The sequence below is a fragment of the Heptranchias perlo genome, chromosome 38 (assembly GCF_035084215.1).
Source record: "Heptranchias perlo isolate sHepPer1 chromosome 38, sHepPer1.hap1, whole genome shotgun sequence".
NCBI lineage: Eukaryota > Metazoa > Chordata > Chondrichthyes > Hexanchiformes > Hexanchidae > Heptranchias > Heptranchias perlo.
In genome coordinates this window covers 2974701-2997142 of record NC_090362.1, presented here as the reverse complement: position 1 = coordinate 2997142, position 22442 = coordinate 2974701, and positions in this window count along the sequence as shown.

The following is a 22442-nucleotide window of genomic DNA, read 5'->3' as shown; positions in this document are numbered from 1 at the left end:
ACCCGACCCATCTCATCCTTAAAGGCCGCCCACTGTTCAATTACAGTTTTGCCTGCCAATCTTTGATTCCAATTTACCCGGGCCAGATCTGATCTCATCCCATTAAAATTGGCCCTCCTCCAATTGAGTATTTTTACTTTAGAGTGGTCCGTGTCCTTTTCCATAACTATTCTAAACCTTATGATACTATGATCACTGCTCCCTAAATGCTCTCCCACTGACACTTGCTCCACTTGGCCCATCTCATTCCCCAGAACCAAGTCCAGCAATGCCTCCTTCCTCGTTGGGCCAGAAATGTACTGGTCAAGAAAGTTCTCCTGAACACACTTCAAAAATTCCTCCCCGTCTTTGTCCCTTATTCTATCATTAACCACACAGTGTCCTCAATCTACCGTTAACCACACTGTTTCCTTACTCTACCATTAACCACTTAGTGTCCTTACTCTACTATTATCCATAGTGTGTCCTTACTCTACCATTAGTCACACTCCGTCCTAACTTGACCATTAACTACACAATGTCTGTACTCTACCATTAACCACAGTGTGTCCTTGTTCTCCCATTAACCACACAGTGTCCTCACTCTACCATTAACCACACCGTGTCCTTACTCTACCATTAACCATGATGTGGAGATGCCGGTGATGGACTGGGGTGGACAAATGTAAGGAATCTTACAACACCAGGTTATAGTCCAACAAATTTATTTTAAAATCACAAGCTTTCGGAGATTATCCCCTTCGTCAGATGAATGAGTGAAAAGGTTCTCAAATCGCATATCTTATACTATGTTGGGACAGCATCACACCAATCAAAAGGTGTCGTTGTTATTCAAACAGGCCAGTCACGGAGAACAGCACGTCCCAGTACACTGGATATACATTGTGTCGATTACACAGGCAGGCAGAAAGAAACTCAAAATGGCAGAGAGAGAGAGAGAGAGAGAGAATTTTAAAAAACATATAATTTTTTTCCCCCTTTTTGCTGGTGGGGTAACGTGTAGCGTGACATGAACCCAAGATCCCGGTTGAGGCCGTCCTCATGGGTGCGGAACTTGGCTATCAACTTCTGCTCGACGATTTTGCGTTGTCGTGTGTCTCGAAGGCCGCCTTGGAGAACGCTTACCCGAAGATCGGTGGCTGAATGTCCTTGACTGCTAAAGTGTTCCCCGACTGGGAGGGAACCCTCCTGTCTGGCGATTGTTGCGCGGTGTCCGTTCATCCGTTGTCGCAGTGTCTGCATGGTCTCGCCAATGTACCATGCTCTGGGGCATCCTTTCCTGCAACGTATGAGGTAAGCGTTCTTCGGGTAAGCATTCTCCAAGGCGGCCTTCGAGACACACGACAACGCAAAATTGTCGAGCAGAAGTTGATAGCCAAGTTCCGCACCCATGAGGACGGCCTCAACCGGGATCTTGGGTTCATGTCACGCTACACGTAACCCCACCAGCAAAAAGGGGGAAAAAAATTATATGTTTTTTAAAATTCTCTCTCTCTCTCTCTGCCATTTTGAGTTTCTTTCTGCCTGCCTGTGTAATCGACACAATGTATATCCAGTGTACTGGGACGTGCTGTTCTCCGTGACTGGCCTGTTTGAATAACAACGACACCTTTTGATTGGTGTGATGCTGTCCCAACATAGTATAAGATATGCGATTTGAGAACCTTTTCACTCATTCATCTGACGAAGGGGATAATCTCCGAAAGCTTGTGATTTTAAAATAAATTTGTTGGACTATAACCTGGTGTTGTAAGATTCCTACCATTAACCACACAGTGTCCTTACTCTATCATTAACCACACAGTGTCCTTACTCTACCATTAACCACACAGTGTCCTTACTCTACCATGAACCTCACAGTGTCCTTACTCTACCATTAACCACACAGTGTCCTTACTCTACCATTAACCACTTAGTGTCCTTACTCTATCATTAACCACACAGTGTCCTTACTCTACCATTAACCACTTAGTGTCCTTACTCTACCATTAACCTCACAGTGTCCTTACTCTACCATTAACCACACAGTGTCCTTACTCTACCATTAACCACTTAGTGTCCTTACTCTATCATTAACCACACAGTGTCCTTACTCTACCATTAACCTCACAGTGTCCTTACTCTATCATTAACCACTTAGTGTCCTTACTCTATCATTAACCACACAGTGTCCTTACTCTACCATTAACCACACAGTGTCCTTACTCTACCATTAACCTCACAGTGTCCTTACTCTACCATTAACCACTTAGTGTCCTTACTCTACCATTAACCACACAGTGTCCTTACTCTACCATTAACCTCACAGTGTCCTTACTCTACCATTAACCTCACAGTGTCCTTACTCTATCATTAACCACTTAGTGTCCTTACTCTACCATTAACCTCACAGTGTCCTTACTCTACCATTAACCTCACAGTGTCCTTACTCTACCATTAACCACTTAGTGTCCTTACTCTATCATTAACCACACATTGTCCTTACTCTACCATTAATCACACAGTGTCCTTACTCTACCATTAACCACACAGTGTCCTTACTCTACCATTAACCTCACAGTGTCCTTACTCTACCATTAACCACACAGTGTCCTTACTCTACCATTAACCACACAGTGTCCTTACTCTACCATTAACCTCTCAGTGTCCTTACTCTATCATTAACCACACAGTGTCCTTACTCTATCATTAACCACACAGTGTCCTTACTCTACCATTAACCTCACAGTGTCCTTACTCTACCATTAACCTCACAGTGTCCTTACTCTACCATTAACCTCACAGTGTCCTTACTCTACCATTAACCACACAGTATCCTTACTCTACCATTAACCACACAGTGTCCTTACTCTACCATTAATCACACAGTGTCCTTACTCTACCATTAACCTCACAGTGTCCTTACTCTATCATTAACCACACAGTGTCCTTACTCTACCATTAACCACACAGTGTCCTTACTCTACCATTAACCACACAGTATCCTTACTCTACCATTAACCACACAGTGTCCTTACTCTACCATTAACCACACAGTGTCCTTACTCTACCATTAACCACATTGTCCTTACTCTACCATTAACCTCACAGTGTCCTTACTCTACCATTAACCTCACAGTGTCCTTACTCTACCATTAACCTCACAGTGTCCTTACTCTACCATTAACCTCACAGTGTCCTTACTCTACCATTAACCACACTGTATCCTTACTCTACCATTAACCACATTGTCCTTACTACCCCTAAGCCCTGAAAATGGCATCCGAAATCCGTGTGGACACTTCCGACGCGAAGTACGCAGGATGCCATCTTGGTAAATGAGTTTGCGTACGTGCACCTACCGAGCGCCAGCATCATGTAAAGTAGGGAGATTACGACGTAGATCAGTGCGCAACACTGATTTGAAGGGACCTCTGCTATTTTGGAACTCCAAGCTCCAGCCCACACACTTGATCTCGCCGAGCTAAACAGGTCTTAAACAGCATGGAGGACCTCCCCACCCCACCAGGGCTATTTAAAGGGATCATGCAGGAGTTACAGGTGAGTTGCTGGATTAGTTATTCTGGTGCTGGTACAATTGTGGGTGTTTTTGGAAGTTTCCTATACTTGGAGAAAGTTTCAATATTCTGTAGAGAGCGGTCTGGCTGGTCATGCAGTACCGTTAGTGGCGTTTAAAATAGTGTGCTGAACAAAGTTGGTTCCAGACATGGGTGGCCTGATAGCGCTTCCTCTGGGAATTGAACATGAGTGGGAGCATGCAGAGAGGCCACGTAGAGTGGGACAAACTGCCAGAAGAGGATGGGGGAGCAGGAGGAGGAGGGAGAGATGGAGGATGAAGTGGAGGAGGAGGAGGAAGAGACAGAGGAGGAAGTGGAGGAGGAGGAGGAAGAGACAGAGGAGGAAGTGGAGGAGGAGGAGGAAGAGACAGAGGAGGAAGTGGAGGAGGATGAGGAAGAGATAGAGGAGGAAGTGGAGGAGGATGAGGAAGAGATAGAGGAGGAAGTGGAGGAGGATGAGGAAGAGATGGAGGAGGAAGTGGAGGAGGAGGAGGGAGAAGTGCAGCAGGAAGTGAAGGAAGAGATCGGGAGGCAACAAGGTCGACAGGCCCTGTCTACCAGGGCTCTGAGAGATCAGATGATCAATGAGTGATACCAGTAACCTCAAGGACACCTCCTCATTCACCAATAGTCCCACACTCTTTACCTTGCCTCTCACACATGACCATCAAATAATTACACATTGCTTCCTCCGTCAGCTCATCACAGAAATAAAAACCAACACCAAATACAAATTCAAATACACATTTATAAATTAACACATGAAATGATTCAAACAAACTGGTATTATTCCCCCTTGTGCATTCCCTCAGTACCTGTCGTTCGTGTGCCTTTACCTATCCTAGTGCTCCTACGAGGTGCATCCCCAGAGGCTGGAGCATGGGTGGTGGGAGGCTGTGGCCTTCAATGGAGGAGCATGCAGGTGGCCTTGGAGGACGACCTCGAGTAGCTCTGGGTCAGGAGGGCTCGGCTTCAGATTCGTCCATCTCGGCCTGGGCTGCAGCAGTCTGGCCTGGCTGGCTGACAGGGCACTGGCAAAATGGCAGGGGTGGGAGCAAAAATGCTGTCATCATGAGAGAGGACAGCAGGTTCCCCTTCCATGGTGCCACTGCCACTCTCCTGGGGCTGTGCCTCAGCAATACTGGTGATCTGTGGGAGAACAGATTGCTCAACTGCTGTGAAGCCCTGGAAGCTCCGTTCCACAGTGGAATCCAGGGCCACGATAGCAGCAGTCTGAGCTAGTAAGGCAGGAGTCTGAGCTCCAAACAAAACAGTCAGACCTTGGATGGCAGATGTTTGTGCTGCATTGGAAGCCGCGACATCGGTCATCAGACGCTGCATCAAAGTGGGTTCCACCGGTGCGCTGATGGAGGTGACCACCCGTTCCATGTTGGAAAGGATGGGCTCCAAGCTCTGTACAAAGCCCTGTGCCAAGTTGGAGCTGGACTCCTCCATGCCTCTTCTCATTGTACACAGGCTTCCTGGCAGGTTTTTCAGTGCTCCAAGCATTTGGTGGCATACGCCCATCAGCCGTCTTCTGTAGCCTGGCCCATCGAAGTCCTCATCTGACTCCTCGGCAGCAGAACTAGTGTGCGAGCTGGCACCTGTGGTATCCGTTCCCCCCGCCCCGGCTCCTGTGCATTTATGCCTGGTGTCTCACCATGTGCAGATCCCTCCTCTATCCTAACCTCTAAAGTACGCGACGTGTCAGTCAAACAATCGTAGAATAGAATCATAGGATCATTACAGCACAGAAGGAGGCCATTCAGCCCATTGAGCCTGTGCCTGGTCTTTGTAAGAGCAATCCAGTTAGTCCCATTCCCCCGCTCTTTCCCCATAGCCCTGCATCCACCACCCTTTCAGGCAGCCCGTTCCAGATCATAACTACTTGCTGCGTAAAAAAGTTTTTCCTCATGTCGCCTTTGATTCTTTAGCCAATCATCTTAAATTTATGTCCTCTGGTTCTCGACCCTTCTGCCAATGGGAACAGTTTCTCTTAATTTACTTTATCTAAACCCTTCATGATTTTGAACACTTCTATCAAATCTCCCTTCAACATTCTCTGCTCTAAGGAGAACAACCCCAGATTATCCAGTCTATCCACGTAACTGAAGTTCCTCATCCCTGGAACTGTTCTAGTAAATCTTTTCTGCACCCTCTCTAAGGAACTTCACATCCTTCCTAATGTGCAGTGCCCGGAATTGGACAGAATACTCCAGTTGTGGCCGAACCAGTGTTTTATTTACCTGAACCATCTCCTCTTTAAAGGCTGCCCATGGTTCGATTACAGTTTTGCCTGCCAATCTTTGATTCCAATTTACCCAGGCCAGATCCGTTCTCATCCCATTGAAATTGGCCTGCCTCCAATTAAGTATTTTTACTTTAGATTGCTCCTTGTCCTTTTCCATAACTAATCTAAACCTTATGATACTATGATCACTGTTCCCTAAATGTTCCCCCACTGACACTTGCTCCAAGGTTCAACATAACTTCCTTGTTTTTGTACTTTATGCCTCTATTTATAAAGCCCAGGATCCCGAATGCTTTTTTAATCACTTTCTCAACCGGTCCTGCCACTTTCAAAGATTTGTGCACATATATCCTCAGATCTCTCTGTTCCTGCACCCCCTTTAGAATTATACCATTTAGTTTATATTGCCTCTCCTCATTCTTCCTGACAAAATATATCGCTTCGCACTTCTCTGCATTAAATTTCATCTGCCATGTGTCCGCCCATTCCACCAGCCTGTCTATGTCCTCTTGAAGTCTATCACTATCCTCCTCTTGTTTACTACACTTCCAAATTTTGTGACATTTGCAAATTTTGAAATTGTGCCCTCCACACCCACGTCCAAGTTATTGATATATATCAAGAAAAGCAATGGGCCCAGCACTGACCCCTGGGGAACACTACTGTACACCTCCCTCCATTCTGAGAAACAACCGTTCACCACAACTCTGTGTTTCCTGTCACTTAGCCAATTTTGTATCCATGCTGCCACTGAATCTTTTATTCCATGGGCTTCACTTTTTCTGACAAGCCTATTATGGTGCACTTTATCAAAAGCCATTTGAAAGTCCATATACACAACATCAACCGCATTGCCCTCATCTACCCTCTCTGTTACCGCATCAAAAAACTCAATCAAGTTAGTTAAACATGATTTGCCTTTAACAAATCCGTGCTGGCTTTCCTTTATTAATCCACACTTGTCCAAGTGACTACTGATTTTGTCCTGGATTAACGGTTCTAAAAGTTTCCCCACCACCGATAAACTGGGTTTATCCTCACACTCTTTCTTGAACAAGAGTATAACATTTTCAATTCTCCAGTCCTCTGGCACCACCCCTGTATCTAAGGATGTTTGGAAGATTATGGCCAGTACCTCCACAATTTCCACCCTTACTTCCCTCAGCAACCTAGGATGCATCCCATCCGGACCGAGTGACTTATCTACTTTAAGTACAGCCAGCTTTTCCAGTACCTCTTCTTTATCAATTGTCACCCCATCCAGCATCTCAACTATCTTCCCTTTTTCTGTGACTTTGGCAGCATCTTCTTCCTTGGTAAAGACAGGTATAAAGTACTCATTTAGCACCTCAGCCATGCCCTCTGCCTACATGCGTAGATCTCCTTTTTGGTCCCTAATTGGCCCCACCCCTGCTCTTACTACCTGTTTACTGTTTACATGCCTTTTTTTACAAGACTTTTGGATTCCATTTATTCTAGCCGCCAGTCTATTCTCATACTCTCTCTTTGCCCCTCTTATTTCCTTTTTCACTTCTCCTCTGAACTTTCTATATTCAGCCTGCTTCTCACTTGTATTATCAACCTGACATCTGTCATACACCCCCTTTCTTCGTTTCATCTTACTCTCTATCTCTTTCACATCCAGCGACCTCTGTCTTTAGTTGCCCTACCTTTCCCCCTCATGGGAATGTACCTAGACTGTACCCGAACCATCTCCTCTTTAAAGGCAGCCCATTGTTCAATTACAGTTTTGCCTGCCAATCTTTGATTCCAGTTTACTCGGGCCAGATTCGTTCTTAACCCACTGAAATTGGCCCTCCTCCAATTAAGTATTTTTACTCCAATTGCTCTTTGTCCTTTTCCATAATAATCTAAACCTTATGATATTATGATCACTGTTCCCTCAATGTTCCCCCATTGACACTTGACCCACTTCATTCCCCGGAACCAGATCCAGCAATGCCTCCTTCCTCGTTGTGCTGGTCTCTGAGCTGGTCGCTGTGAGTGTAAGATCGAGTGATGGTGTGAGTGCGTCATCACTGTCATCTTCCTCTGCCTGCTCTGACTGGGCCTGTTCCAGTTGTTGGGTTACTGCAATGATAAAAGGGCACGGGTTGAGTTGTGGCGCAGGGAGAGGAGAAAGTAAGACATGCGTGCTCACACCATCTGCAACACGTGAGACAGAAAAGATTGTGGGATTAGGGAGAAGCAGTAAACGAGAAAGAAGGTATGTTATGCAGAGACCTTCATCATCTCATCAATACCTCCAGCACTGCCAGTGACCACGGCCTCAGCGATGACCCACCCAATGATGTCCATCACTGTCTCCTCCATGGGAGTGAGGATGAGTACGTGCACATCTCCTCCTCCAGTTCTTTTTTACTGCCTCCTGTTATGTGCCACCTTCTCCTGCAAGAAAGAGGGAAGTGTGTCAGTGAGTGTCCTGCAATGTGTTTGGGTGATGTTTTTTTTTATTATTCGTTCATGGGATGTGGGCGTTGCTGGCGAGGCCAGCATTTATTGCCCATCCCTAATTGCCCTTGAGAAGGTGGTGGTGAGCCACCTTCTTGAACCGCTGCAGTCCGTGTGGTGATGGTTCTCCCACAGTGCTGTTAGGAAGGGAGTTCCAGGATTTTGACCCAGCGACGATGAAGGAACGGCGATATATTTCCAAGTCGGGATGGTGTGTGACTTGGAGGGGAACGTGCAGGTGGTGTTGTTCCCATGTACCTGCTGCCCTTGTCCTTTTAGGTGATAGAGGTCATGGGTTTAGGAGGTGCTGTCGAAGAAGCCTTGGCGAGTTGCTGCAGTGCATCCTGTGGATGGTACACACTGCAGCCACAGTGCGCCGGTGGTGAAGGGAGTGAATGTTTAGGGTGGTGGATGGGGTGCCAATCAAACGGGCTGCTTTGTCCTGGATAGTGTCGAGCTTCTTGAGTGTTGTTGAAGCTGCACTCATCCAGGCAAGTGGAGAGTATTCCATCACACTCCTGACTTGTGCCATGTAGATGGTGGAAAGGCTTTGGGGAGTCAGGAGGTGAGTCACTCGCCACAGAATACCCAGCCTCTGACCTGCTCTTGTAGCCACAGTATTTATATGGCTGATCAATGGTGACCCCCAGGATGTTGATGGTGGGGGAATTCGGCGATGGTAATGCTGTTGAATGTCAAGGGGAGGTGGTTGTAATGTTTGAATAGCTGCCGGTGTGTGTGACCTGTGAGTTGTGGGTGTGCGGCTTGCAACAGTGGTAATGTATGAGGGTGAGACGCAGCATCTGATTCGAAGGGTTGTGTACTGTTTGAAAGAGTTTGTTGGTATGTGGGTGATGGGGGGTGTAGTGCGTGGAGCAGTGGATGTGACTAGTGGTGCAGCTGGTAGGAGATGCCACTTGATAGTTAAACTCACTCACCTTGACCACTCGTGTCTGATCTTTGAACTTCTTCCTACATTGCATCCATGTCCGTGGTGTGATGGTCCTGGCATTTACCTCATCCGCCACAGCCTCCCACTGCCTTGTCAGCATATTTCTGGTAGACCTCCTGCCCCCCTGCGGATAAAGGATACCCCTCCTTCTGTTCACCTCTAGGGCACCATCCGAGATCCTTGGCGCCCGCTCTCTCACAGGGCAGCCATTCTTCAATATCTTCCAGCACTTCCCAAAGGACTTCCTGCAGCCACAGTGCACCTCCCCTTTAAGAGGTGCAAGCTACCTTTAAATAGTGCCAGCCACTCCCTATATCGGGGCGCCTCTGTTGGTGCATGCAGCCAATCCACAGTGCAGGTAGCGCTGGCTGCACGGAGCAATCATTGAAATCATCAGGCAGCACGAATGTTACCTGCTGCCTGCATCGCAACTAATGGGCGCGGGTTAATCGCACACTGCAATCCCAGCACCCATTTTCAGAGATTATCCAATATAACTCCCATTGTGCTCCTTACTCTCCCGTGAACCACTCAGTGCCCTTAATCTATCATTAACCAAATAAAAATTGTTGGACTATAACTTGGTGTTGTAAAATTGTTTACAATTAAGCACACAGTATCCTTGGTCTATAATAAATCACATAGTGTCCTTTCTCTATCATTAACCAAACAGTGTATTTACTCTATCATTACTTCTTCACAGTAAAAGACACAAAAAACATACCACAAATAGTGGGGAACCAAGGGTCTAATGAGAGTGAGGAACTTAAAGCAATTAAGCAGACAGGAAACAGAGAGTAGGAATAAACGGATCTTTTTCAGGTTGGCAGACTGTGACTAGTGGGGTATCGCAGGGATCAGTGCTTGGGCCCCAGCTATTCACAATCTATATCAATGATTTGGATGAGTGGACCAAATGTAATATTTCCAAGTTTGCTGATGACACAAAACTAGGTGGGAAGTGAGTTGTGAGGAGGATGCAAAGAGACTTCAAATGGATACAGACAGACTAAGTGAGTGGGCAAGAACATGGCAGATGGAATATAATGTGTAAAAATGTGAAGTTATCCACTTTGATAAGAAAAACAGAAATGCAGAGTATTTTTTCAATGGTGAGAGATTGGGAAATGTTGATGTTCAAAGGGACCTGGGTGTCCTTGTACATGAGTCACTGAAAAGTAACATGCAGGTGCAGCAAGCAATCAGGAAGGCAAATGGTATGTTGGCCTTAAATACAAGAGGATTTGAGTACAGGAGTAAATATTACTTACTGCAATTATATGGGGCCTTGGTGAGACTGCACCTGGAGTTTTGTGTACAATTTTGGACTCCTTACCTAAGAAAGGATATACTTGCCATAGAGGGAGTGCAACGAAAGTTCACCAGACTGATTCCTGGGATGGCGGGATTGTCGTATGAGGAGAGATTGAGTAGACTAGGCCTGTATTCTCTAGAGTTCAGAAGAATGAGAGGTGATCTCATTGAAATATTCAAAATTCTTACAGAGCTCAACAGGGTAGATGCGGGGAGGATGTTTCCCCTGGCTGGGGAGTCTAGAACCAGGGGTCACAGTCTCAGAATAAGGGGTCGGCCATTTAGGACTGAGATGAGGAGAAATTTCTTCACTCAGAGGGTGGTGAATCTTTGGAATTCTCTACCCCAGAGGGCTGTGGAGGCTCAGTCATTGAGTACAATCAAAACAGAGATCGATAGATTTCTAGATATTAAAGGCATCAAGGGATATGGGGATGGTGCAGGAAAATGGTGTTGAGGTGGAAGATCAGCCATGATCTGATTGAATGGCGGAGCAGGCTCGAGGGGCCGGATGGCCTACTCCTGCTCCTATTTCTTATGTTCTTATGAGAGTGAGGAACTTAAAGTAATTAACATTAGTAAAGAAAAAGAACTGGAGAAATTAATGGGACTAAAAGGTGACAAATACCCTAGACCTGATGGCCTACGTCCTAGGGTTTTAAAAGAGGAGGCTGCAGGGATAGAGGATGCATTTGCTTTGATCTTCCAGAATTCCCTTGATTCTAGAATGGGCCCTGTGGATTGGAAGGTAGCAAATGTAACCCCGCTATTCAAGAAAGGAGGGAGAGAGAAAACAGGGAACTCCAGGCCAGTTAGCCTGACATCAGTAGTAGGAAAAATGCTAGAATCTATTATTAAGGACGTAGTAACAGGGCACTTGGTAAATCATTACATGATTAGGCAGAATCAACATGGTTTTATGAAAGGGAAATCGTGTTTCACAAATTTATTAGAGTTTTTGAGGGTGTAACTAGCAGGGTAGATAAAGGGGAACCAGTGGATGTAGTATATTTGGATTTTCAAAAGGCATTTGGTAAGGTGCCACACAAGATGTTGTAACACAAGATTAGGGCTCATGGGATTGGGGGTTATATATTATCATGGATTGAGGACTGGTTAACGGACAGAAAACAGAGGGTAGGAAAAAATGGGTCATTTTTGGGTTGGCAGCCTGTAACTCGTGGGGTACCGCAAGGATCAGTGCTTGGGCCTCAGCTATTTACAATCTATATTAATGATTTAGATGAAGGGACCGAGTGTAGTGTATCCAAGTTTGCTGATGATACAAAGCTAGGTGGGAAAGTAAGCTGTGAGGAGGAGGCAAAGAGTCTGCAAAGGGATAGAGACAGGTTAAGTGAGTGGGCGAGAAGATGGCAGATGGAATATAATGTGGGGAAATGTGAGGTTATTCACTTTAGTAAGAAGAATAGAAAAGCAGAATATTTTTTAAAAGGTGAAGGAGACGAGGAAATGTTTTTCAGAGGGATTTGGGGGCCCTTGTACACAAATCACAGAAAGTTAACATGTAGGTACAGCAAGCAATTCGGAAAGCAAATGATATGTTAGCCTTTATTGCAAGGGGGTTGGAGTATAAAAGTAAGGAAATCTTGCTGCAATTATATAGGGCTCTGGTGAGACCACACTTGGAGTACTGTAATAAAAACAGAAAATGCTGGAGAAGCTCAGCAAGTCAGGCAGCATCTCTGGAGAAAGAAACAGAGTTAACATTTCAGGTCGATGACCTTTCATCAGAACTGGAAGATGATAAAAGAGTTAAAGTATTTGAACAAGTACAGAGCCAGGGGAAGGTGGGGGGGGGAAGGAGGGGAGGAAAGAACAAAAGGGAAGATCTGTGATAGGATAGAGGGCAAATGTGATTCAATGACAAAAGGGATGATGCAAGGAGGGTGGTCATGGGACACGGTAAGAAACACAAGATTGGTCAGGAGTAGCTGTAAATGGCAGCAGCAGAACCATTACCAGCACTGGCTGACCTAAAAAATGGGAGCGGTGGGTATGGTCTGAAGTTATTGAAATTGTCCTTACTCTATCATTAACCACACAGTGTCCTTACTCTACCATTAACCACACAGTGTCCTTACTCTACCATTAACCACACAGTGTCCTTACTCTACCATTAACCACAGTGTCCTTACTCTACCATTAACCACACAGTGTCCTTAGAACATAAGAACATAAGAAATTGGAGCAGGAGTAGGCCAATCGGCCCCTCGAGCCTGCTCCGCCATTCAATAAGATCATGGCTGATCTGATCCCAACCACAAATCTAAAGAACACAAGAAGTCGGAGCAGGACCCGGCCACATAGCCCCTGGGCCCTCTCCGCCACCCACAGGGCATTGACCGATCCGAACTCAGCTTCATGTCCAATTTCCTGCCCGCTCCCCATAACCCCTAATTCCCTTTACTTCTAGGAAACTGTCTATTTCTGTTTTAAATTTATCTAATGATGTAGCTTCCACAGCTTCCTGGGGCAGCAAATTCCACAGACCTACCACCCTCTGAGTGAAGAAGTTTCTCCTCATCTCAGTTTTGAAAGAGCAGCCCCTTATTCTAAGATTATGCCCCCTAGTTCTAGTTTCACCCATCTTTGGGAACATCCTTACTGCATCCACCCGATCAAGACCCTTCACAATCTTATATGTTTCAATAAGATCGCCTCTCATTCTTCTGAACTCCAATGAGTAGAGTCCCAATCTACTCAACCTCTCCTCATATGTCCGCCCCCTCATCCCCGGGATTAACCGAGTGAACCTTCTTTGTACTGCCTCGAGAGCAAGTATGTCTTTTCTTAAGTATGGAGACCAAAACTGTATGCAGTATTCCAGGTGCGGTCTCACCAATACCTTATATAACTGCAGCAATACCTCCTTGTTTTTATATTCTATCCCCCTAGCAATAAAAGCCAACATTCCGTTGGCTTTCTTGATCACCTGCTGCACCTGCATACCAACTTTTTGATTTTCTTGCACTAGGACCCCCAGATCCCTTTGTACTGCAGTACTTTCCAGTCTCTCGCCATTAAGAAAATAACTTGCTCTCTGATTTTTCCTGCCAAAGTGCATAACCTCACATTTTCCAATATTATATTGCATCTGCCAAATCTCCGCCCACTCACCCAGCCTGTCTATATCCCCTTGCAGGTTTTTTATGTCCTCCTCACTCTCTACTTTCCCTCCCATCTTTGTATCATCTGCAAATTTTGATATGTTGCACTCGGTCCCCTCCTCCAAATCGTTAATATAGATTGTAAAGAGTTGGGGACCCAGCACCGACCCCTGTGGAACACCACTGGTTACTGGTTGCCAGTCCGAAAATGAACCATTTATCCCAACTCTCTGCTTCCTGTTTGATAATCAATCCTCCACCCATGCCAGAATATTACCCCCAATCCCGTGATTTTTTATCTTCAGTAATAATCTTTTATGTGGCACCTTGTCGAATGCCTTCTGGAAGTCTAAATACACTACGTCCACTGGTTCCCCTTTATCCACCCTATACGTTATATCCTCGAAGAACTCAAGCAAATTTGTCAGACATGACTTCCCCTTCATAAAGCCATGCTGACTTTGTCCTATTAAATTATGCTTATCTAAATGTTCCGTTACTGTCTCCTTAATAATAGACTCCAAAATTTTACCCACCACAGATGTTAAGCTAACTGGCCTATAATTTCCAGCCTTCTGCCCTACTACCCTTTTTAAATAACGGTGTTACATTAGCAGTTTTCCAATCTGCCGGGACCTCTCCTGAGTCCAGGGAATTTTGGAAAACTATCACCAAAGCATCCACAATCCCTACTGCCACTTCCCTCAAGACCCTAGGATGGAAGCCATCAGGTCCAGGGGATTTATCCGCCTTGAGTCCCATTATTTTACTGAGTACCATCTCCTGAGTGATTTTAATCGTATTTAGCTCCTCCCCCCCGAGAGTCCCCTGTTTGTCCAGTGTTGGGATATTCTTAGTGTCCTCTACTGTAAAGACTGAAACAAAATATTTGTTCAGCATTTTTGCCATCTCCATGTTTCCCACCATTAATTTCCCGGTCTCATCCTCTAAGGGACCTATGTTTGCCTTAGCCACCCTTTTTCTTTTTATATAACTATAGAAACTCTTGCTATCTGTTTTTATATTTTTTGCTAATTTCTTTTCATAATCTAACTTCCCTTTCTTAATCAATCCTTTAGTTACTTTTTGCTGTCTTTTGAAGAATTCCCAATCTTCTATCCTCCCACTAAGTTTGGCTACCTTATATGTCCTTGTTTTTAGTCGGATACTATCCTTGATTTCTTTACTTAGCCACGGGTGGCTGTCATTTCTTTTACACCCTTTTTTCCTCAGTGGAATATATTTATTTTGAAAGTTGTAAAATAACTCCCTAAATGAACACCACTGCTCATGTACCGTCTTACCCTTTAATCTATTTTCCCAGTCCACTTTAATCAATTCCGCTCTCATACCATCATAGTCTCCTTTATTCAAGCTCAGTACGCTTGTTTGAGAATCAACCTTCTCACCCTCTAATTGGATATGGAATTCAACCATGTTGTGGTCGCTCGTTCCAAGGGGATCCTTAACTAGGACATTATTAATTAATCCTGACTCATTACACAGGACCAGGTCCAAGGTTGCCTGCCCCCTTGTAGGATCAGTTACATACTGCTCAAGAAATCCATCCCTGATGCACTCAATGAACTCGTCCTCAAAGCTGCTCTGCCCAATTTGATTTGTCCAGTTAATATGATAATTAAAATCCCCCATAATTATGGCTGTTCCCTTATTACATGCCCCGACTATCTCCTGATTAATACTTCTTCCAGCAGAGTTGCAACTATTAGGAGGCCTATATACTACGCCCACTAATGTTTTTTTTCCCTTATTATTCCTTATCTCCACCCAAACTGTTTCATTATCTTGATGCTTTGTCCCAATATCATTTCTCTGTATTACAGTGATTCCTTCCTTTATTAACATAGCCACCCCACCTCCCCTTCCTTCCTGCCTGTCCTTCCTGATTGTTAAATACCCTGGCATATTTAATTCCCAGTCGTTGTCACCCTGCAGCCATGTTTCTGTAATGGCCACAAGATCATACCCATACGTAGTTATTTGTGCCGTTAACTCGTCCATTTTATTACGAATGCTACGTGCATTCAGATAAAGAACTTTCAAATCTGTTTTGTGACGCTTAGTTCCTGCTTTTTCCTTTTTTAACACTTTACCTATTACTCCATACCTTCTGTCCCTTCCTGTTACGCTTTCCTCTCTCTCCCTGCTCAGGTTCCCAACCCCCTGCCACTTTAGTTTAAACCCTCCCCAACAGCACTAGCAAACACTCCTCCTAGGACAGCGGTCCCGGCCCTGCCCAGGTGCAGACCGTCCGGTTTGTACTGGTCCCACCTCCCCCAGAACCGTTTCCAGTGTCCCAGGAATTTGAATCCCTCCCCCTTGCACCATTCCTCTAGCCACGTATTCATTTGAAATATCCTCCTATTTCTACTCTGACTAGCACGTGGCACTGGCAGCAATCCTGAGATTACTACCTTTGAGGTCCTATTTTTTAATTTACCTCCTTACTCTATCATTAACCACACAGTGTCCTTACTCTACCATTAACCACACAGTGTCCTTACTCTATCATTAACCACACAGTGTCCTTACTCTATCATTAACCACACAGTGTCCTTACTCCAGCATTAACCACAGTGTCCTTACTCTATCATTAACCACACAGTGTCCTTACTCTATCATTAACCACACAGTGTCCTTACTCTACCATTAACCACAGTGTCCTTACTCTACCATTAACCACAGTGTCCTTACTCTATCATTAACCACACAGTGTCCTTACTCTACCATTAATCACACAGTGTCCTTACTCTATCATTAACCACACAGTGTCCTTACTCTACCATTAACCACACAGTGTCCTTACTCTATCATTAATCACACAGTGTCCTTACTCTATCATTAACCACACAGTGTCCTTACTCTATCATTAACCACACAGTGTCCTTACTCTATCATTAATCACACAGTGTCCTTACTCTATCATTAACCACACAGTGTCCTTACTCTACCATTAATCACACAGTGTCCTTACTCTATCATTAACCACACAGTGTCCTTACTCTACCATTAATCACACAGTGTCCTTACTCTATCATTAACCACACAGTGTCCTTACTCTACCATTAACCACACAGTGTCCTTACTCTATCATTAATCACACAGTGTCCTTACTCTACCATTAACCACACAGTGTCCTTACTCTATCATTAACCACACAGTGTCCTTACTCTACCATTAACCACACAGTGTCCTTACTCTATCATTAATCACACAGTGTCCTTACTCTACCATTAACCACACAGTGTCCTTACTCTATCATTAATCACACAGTGTCCTTACTCTACCATTAATCACACAGTGTCCTTACTCTACCATTAACCACACAGTGTCCTTACTCTACCATTAACCACACAGTGTCCTTACTCTACCATTAACCACACAGTGTCCTTACTCTACCATTAACCACACAGTGTCTTTACTGTATCATCAACCAGATATTGTCCTTACTCTACCGTCAACCACATTATGTCTTTACTCTATCATTAACCAGATATTGTCCTTACTCTATCATTAACCACACAGTGTCCTTACTCTACCATTAACCACACAGTGTCCTTACTGTACAAATAACCACAGTGTCCTTACTGTATATTCCATCATTAACCTCAGAGTGCCCTTAATCTACAATTAACTGAGTGCAGCGGGCACAGAGTGAGCAACTTGAGAGTTTGGTAAGTGTGGGAGTTTAAGGGTTAATCTCTTTTAAAATCTAGTAGTAATTGCTATTAGCTTTTAAGTAAGATCAACTGTTTAAGTTAAATTTTAAACTTTAAATTTTTAAGTTTGTCAAACTTAAGCAGAGATAAACAAACGAGCTCTCCTTCTGGAGAGTTGCTGTAGTTAGTTAATTAGTTAGCTAGATTAAACTGGTTCCTGTAGCAGAGCAGGGCTGACTCATCTGAGTCACAAACAGTAGAAATACAGGGGCCTGTGAGCACAACTGGCACTGAGTGCAGCGGGCACAGAGTGAACAACTTGAGAGTTTGGTAAGTGTGGGAGTTGGGGGATGGAGGTGCTCCTTTGCTTTTCCTAACTTTTTCTGCAGAGCGGTGGTGGACCTGAGCAGCAGCAGACTGAGAGCGGGGATAACCCGGAGCGCAGCAGGAGGCGGGAGCGGACCTACTGGAGCACAGGAATCAGCATCGGAGCGTAAATAAATGTCAGACTCAAGGGCCTACATTCACTCGGAGTGCGGCGGGAGCGGAGCCAGCGGGAGGCGGGAGCGGAGCCAGCGGGAGGCGGGAGCGGAGCCAGCGGGAGGCGGGAGAGGACCCAGCGGGAGGCGGGAGCGGACCCAGCGGGAGGCGGGAGCGGACCCAGCGGGAGGCGGGAGCGGAGCCAGCGGGAGGCGGGAGAGGACCCAGCGGGAGGCGGGAGCGGAGCCAGCGGGAGGCGGGAGCGGAGCCAGCGGGAGGCGGGAGAGGACCCAGCGGGAGGCGGGAGCGGAGCCAGCGGGAGGCGGGAGCGGAGCCAGCGGGAGGCGGGAGCGGAGCCAGCGGGAGGCGGGAGCGGAGCCAGCGGGAGGCGGGAGCGGAGCCAGCGGGAGGCGGGAGCGGACCCAGCGGGAGGCGGGAGCGGACCCAGCGGGAGGCGGGAGAGGACCCAGCGGGAGGCGGGAGCGGAGCCAGCGGGAGGCGGGAGAGGACCTAGCGGGAGGCGGGAGAGGACCCAGCGGGAGGCGGGAGCGGAGCCAGCGGGAGGCGGGAGCGGAGCCAGCGGGAGGCGGGAGCGGAGCCAGCGGGAGGCGGGAGCGGAGCCAGCGGGAGGCGGGAGCGGAGCCAGCGGGAGGCGGGAGCGGACCCAGCATTCAGTAGAAATCGAGGAAAAAGAATAAAAACAAGAGTGGCGTCATAGGGGAGCAGGTAGGTGATTGGCTGGTAAGTGTTACAGCTGTTTTTTTCCCCTCTGATTTAGGGAATTGGATACAATTAAAGTAAAAGCTGGGAGCATAAAAAGAAAACTTAAACTTGTTTATTAACGAGAGTAATAAAACTATAAATAACCGGTTTTAAGGCTTGATTTGCTTTAGTTTAGTTAATAATCTAAAACCAGAGGCATGGCAGGGCAGCTCAGACCCATGGAATACGCATCCTGTGCCATGTGGGAACTCCAGGATGCTTCCCGTGTCCTGGACAACCACAGGAGCAGGAAGTGTCATCAGCTGGAGGAGCCCGAGCTCCGGGTTTCGGACCTTGAGCAGCAGCTGGAGTCACTGCAGTGCATCCGCGAGGCTGAGAGTTTTGAGGATAGCACATTTCAGGAGGTGGTCACCCCGCAGCTTAAGAGAGTGCAGGCTGAGAGGGACTGGGTGACCGCCAGATAGAAAAGGAGGACCAGGCAGGTAGTTCAGGAGTCCCCTGAGGGCATCTCACTGTCTAAACAGTATTCAGTTCATAATATTGGTGGGGGAGAGGGTTCCTCTGGGGAATGCAGCCAGAGCCAAGTCCACAGCGCCATGGGTGGCTCAGCTGTACAGGGAGGAGGCAGGTCGGGAGAGCGATAGTGATAGTGGATTCTATATATAGGGGAACAGACAGGCGTTTCTGTGGCTGCAGGCGTGATTCCAGGATGGTGTGTTGCCTCCCTGGTGCCGATATGGACCCCCAGGGTCATGGATGTCACTGAGCGGCTGCAGAACATTCTGGAGGGGGAGGGTGAACAGCTAGAGGTCGTGGTCCATATCGGTACCAATGAAATAGGTAGAAAGAGGGATGAGGTCCTGCAGGAAGAGTTTAAGGAGTTAGGAAAAAGATTAAAAAGCAGGACCTCAAAGGTAGTAATCTCCAGATTACTCTCAGTGCCACGCGCTAGTGAGAATAGAAATAGGAGGATGGAGCAGATGAATGTATGGCTGAAAAGGTGGTGTAAGGGGAAGGGCTTTAGATTCCTGGGGTGTTGGGACTGGTCCTGGGGAGGTGGGACCTGTACAAGCCGGACGGGTTGCACCTCAACAGTACTAGGGCCAATATCCTTGCGGGGAGGTTTGTTAGTGCTGTCGGGGAGGGTTTAAATTAGCTTGGCAGGGGGATGAGAATCTGAGTGTGGATTCAGATGGGATAAAGTCGGAACTGGAAATGGAAGGCAGAAAATCAGTGATTGAGTCTGGAAGGCAGAGGGAATGAAGGTTAGAAAATAAACAACAGCGAATTTGGCAGTCCTTAAATGTATTTACCTCGATGCAAGGAGTATAGGAAATAAGGCGGATGAGATGAGGGCACAGTTAGCCACATGGCAGTATGATATCTTAACTATTACAGAAACATGGCCCAATGAGGGGCAGGACTGGCAGCTCATTGTCCCTGGTTACATGGTTTTCAAACGCGATAGACAGGGGGATAAAAAAGGAAGGGGGGTGGCAATTTTGGTTAAGGAAACAATTACAGTTGTGAGGAGAGATGATATTTTAGAAGGATCATCAAATGAGGCCATAGGGGTTGAGCTAAAGAACAAAAAAGGGGCAGTCATACTACTGGGAGTGGACTATAGACCCCCAAACAGTCAGAGGGAGATAGAAGAGCAAATATGTAGGCACATTTCTGAGAAGTGCAAAAACAATAGGGCAATAATAGTAGGGGATTTCAACAACCCGAATATTAACTGGGATACGAACAGTGTGAGTGGTATAGAGGGAGCAGAATTCTTAAATTGCATACAGGAGAATTTTTTTAGCCGGTATATAGCAAGCTCAACAAGAGGGGGGGCAGTTCTGGATTTAGTTCCAGGAAATAAAGCTGAGCAGGTGGAAGGAGTATCAGTAGGAGAGCATTTTGGTGGTAATGATCATAATCCAGTTAGATTTAGCATAGTTATGGAAAAGGAGAAAGACAGATCAGGAGTTAAAGTTTTCAATTGGGGAAAGGCCAATTTTACTAAACTGAGAAGTGATTTAGCAAAAGTAAACTGGAAACAGCTACTTGAAGGTAAATCAGTGTCAGAGCAGTGGGAGGCATTCAAGGGGGAGATTCAAGGGGTTCAGAGTAAACATGTTCCCACAAAGAAAAAGGGTGGGACTGTCAAATCTAGAGCCCCCTGGATGACCAGGAGAATACAGGGTAAGATAAGGCAGAAAAAGAAAGCCTATGATAGACACTGGGAACTCAATACTATGGAAAGCTTAGAGGAGTAAACAAAGTGCAGGGGTGAAGTTAAAAAGGAAATTAGGAAAGCAAAGAGAGGGCATGAAAAAATATCAGCAAGTAAAATCAAAGAAAACCCAAAAATGTTTTATAAATACATTAAGAGCAAGAGGATAACTAAGGAAAGAGTAGGGCCTATTAGAGATCAAAAAGGTAACCTATGTGTGGAGGCGGAATATGTGGGTATGGTTCTTAATGAATACTTTGCGTCTGTCTTCACAAAGGAGGGGGACGATGCAGGGATTGTAGTTAAGGAGGAGGAGTGTGAAATATTGGATGGGATAAACATAGTGAGAGAGGAAATATTAAGGGGATTAGCATCTTTGAAAGTGGATAAATCACCAGGGCCGGATGAAATGTATCCCAAGCTGTTAAAAGAAGCAAGAGAGGAAATAGCAGAGGCTCTGACCATCATTTTCCAATCCTCGCTGGATACAGGCATAGCGGAGGATTGGAGGACTGCTAACATTGTACTGTTGTTTAAAAAGGGAGCGAGGGATAGACTGAGTAATTATTGTCCAGTCAGTCTAACATCGGTGGTGGGCAAATTATTGGAATCAATTCTGAGGGGCAGGATAAATCGTCACTTAGAAAGGCACGGAGTAATCAAGGACAGTCAGCATGGATTTGTTAGGGGAAGGTCGTGTCTGACTAACTTGATTGAATTTTTCGAGGAGGTGACAAGGAGGATCGATGAGGATAGCGCAATTGATGTAGTCTACATGGATTTTAGCAAGGCTTTTGATAAGGTCCCATTTGGCAGACTGGTCAAAAAAGTAAAAGCCCATGGGATCCAAGGGAGAGTGGCAAATTGGATCCAAAATTGGCTCAGTGGCAGGAAGCAAAGGAGAATGGTCGACGGGTGTTTTTGAGACTGGAAGGCTGTTTCCAGTGGGGTTCCGCAGGGCTCGGTACTAGGTCCTTTGCTTTTTGTGGTATATATTAATGATTTGGACTTAAACGTAGGGGGAATGATTAAGAAATTTGGGGATAACACAAAGATAGGCCGCGCGGTTGATAGTGAGGAGGAAAGCTGTAGACTGCAGGAAAATATCAATGGACTGGTCAGATGGGCAGAAAAGTGGCAAATGGAGTTCAATCTGGAGAAGTGTGAGGTAATACATTTGGGGAGAGCAAACAAGGTAAGGGAATACACAATAAATGGGACGATACTGAGCGATGTAGAGGAAGTGAGGGACCTTGGAGTGCATGTCCACAGATCCCTGAAGGTAGTAGGACAGGTAGATAAGGTGGTTAAGAAGGCGTATGGGATACTTTCCTTTCTTAGCCGAGGCACAGAATATAAGAGCAGGGATGTTATGCGAGAACTGTATAAAACACTAGTTAGGCCACAGCTTGAGTACTGCGTACAGTTCTGGTCACCACATTACAGGAAAGATGTAATTACACTAGAGAGGGTGCAGAGGAGATTTACAAGGATGTTGCCAGGGCTGGCAATTTTAGCTATGATGACAGATTGGATAGGCTGGGGTTGTTTTCCTTGGAACAGAGGAGGCTGAGGGGTGATTTGATTGAAGTGTTCAAAATTATGAGGGGCCTAGATAGAGTGTATAGGAAGGACCTATTTCCCTTAGCGGAGGGGTCAAT